This window comes from Colobus angolensis, unplaced genomic scaffold (genome assembly GCF_000951035.1).
Source record: "Colobus angolensis palliatus isolate OR3802 unplaced genomic scaffold, Cang.pa_1.0 Scaffold558, whole genome shotgun sequence".
NCBI classification, from domain to species: Eukaryota; Metazoa; Chordata; class Mammalia; order Primates; family Cercopithecidae; genus Colobus; species Colobus angolensis.
The window spans coordinates 1,072,269-1,074,274 of NW_012119132.1; the positions used below are offsets into that span (position 1 = coordinate 1,072,269).

General features: G+C 31.3%; 1 protein-coding gene across 5 annotated transcripts in view; it reads left to right on the plus strand.

Annotated features, from left to right (window-relative positions):
* The window catches only part of NRXN1 (neurexin 1), a 1,138,235-nt gene that overhangs the window by 661,241 nt on the left and 474,988 nt on the right, over positions 1 to 2,006 (plus strand). The window lies entirely within an intron of this gene.

Genomic DNA, 2,006 nt, shown 5'->3' on the forward strand with positions numbered 1-2,006 from the left:
AACTGAATTTTTTTGTTTGTTTGTTTTCACTCTTTGCGTCTTATTTTAGTACTCTAAGATGATGCCCAAGATTCTACTTGGATTATCTTTGAAATAAACTTTCTTTGGTCTTTGGGTACTTCCTCCAAGCCTCTGAAAGTGCAGCCCTGCTGCAGCTTCTGTGCTGTGCACAGCAGGAATTCTCAATGAGTCAGGGTCTAACTAGAGAATATTTGTCCTCTAGAACTGACTATATAATTCTATTTTAAGTGTTTATTGGCTTATTTCTTTATTGTTATCTATGAAGGGGCTATATTTATTTCTTATTTCAGAGCCTAAAATTGTTTTTTACAAAAATTTTATTTAAAACATTTTAGTTTGTACCCCTAGATCAAACTTTCCTCTTGTATCGTAGAGCACTCTTTCTGAATATTGTGTTTTCTGCTTTTTACTATGATAAAAAAAGTATATCACATCACATTATTATTTGGCTATTTTGGCACTTTCATGTATTTGAGATCTATAGGCTTCTGTTTGACTATTGCTATTGCAATAGTATAGTCTTTCAATTGACTGCATTTTCAGTAAGCAAGCTTACTTTCACATACAAAGATACTTTAAAAGATTATTCTGTTTCCGAATATTTTTTCTATATTTTCAAATCAGTTGATATGCTATCTAACCTAAAGAGGTAGTATATAATTTAGTGATTAAGAACTTCAGAATTAAATAGACTAGCTTTCGAATTTTAACTCAGAGGCATGCTAGCTGTGCAATCTTTGGCAAGTTTCACTTAAAACACTCTCTAAGAATTAGCTTCTTCATCTATAAAATTGTGATAATAGCTAGGTATTGAAATAAATGTAATTCTAAAATCAAATGAAATAATGTTGGGAAGCATTTGGCTGGTATATGGCACAAAATAAGAGTTAGGTAAATTACTATCATTGTTTTTATTATAAACCCAATAAGCTAAGCCTGGTATGAATAGTTGTCTTTAGCTATGTCAATTATTCAAGAGATAGTTTGCAACTTTCTTCTTAAAAGCAATGTTAAATTAAGGTATATTAAAAGATGTTCAGAATGGCATCCAATATATCATGAATGCAAGTGTATATATGGAAAATATATCTATAGTTACTTTCACTGAGATATAAACAAATTTTTGTACCCACAAAATTGCACTTATTTTTAGGGCACTGGTGTCAACAGCCACCTCTTCAAAGAAAGTATTTCTTTTGATCCATTTAGCAACTTGATCCCAACTGCATAAAAATAGACTTGCAGCATTTCATTTTTCCACAGACTGCTGATGGCTGCATTCCATAACTTAAGAAATCTGTCAAAAGGAAGGCTGTGAAACTCAAAAGCTTTTACAGAAACCTGTTGCACTTGCTAACATTCAAACTGTAATTATTTGAAATCCACAAAATATGGATTTGAAAATATAGCTTTAAAATATTGTGTAGCATTCTTAATTCTGTATTAGATATTAACTGTTAAAAATTTCATCACACAAAGATTACCATGCAATCAGTAATCGCATAGTTTTATGGTGATTTTAATATTTTATTTTTGATCAAATGAAGTCAGTCACTTAAATAAGTAGAAAATGTGCCCCAGAGTACTATGGAGTGCTGTGGTTGATAATAGTAGCTTCAGTGGAAGCTATTAGTTACAGCAATTAACATCTTGACCACTTGGCAAAAACTTTCCAAGTCTTCCACTTATATCTATGAGTTTATTTATGATGGTTGGCAGTTCTATGTGACATTTTAGTGCTTTATTATTTAGTTATAATCCCAGATTTTATCAATCACATACACGTAAGGGAACAGGCAAGTAAAGGGAAGCCAAATGAAATTATCACCCATTTTATTTATTTATTTATTTATTTGTTTGTTTGTTTGTTTATTTATTTATTTATTTTATTTGAGACAGAGTCTCACTCTCTCCTCCATGCTGGAGCACAATAGCATGCTCACTACAGCCTTGAAATTCTAGACTTAAGCAATCCTTCTGCCTCA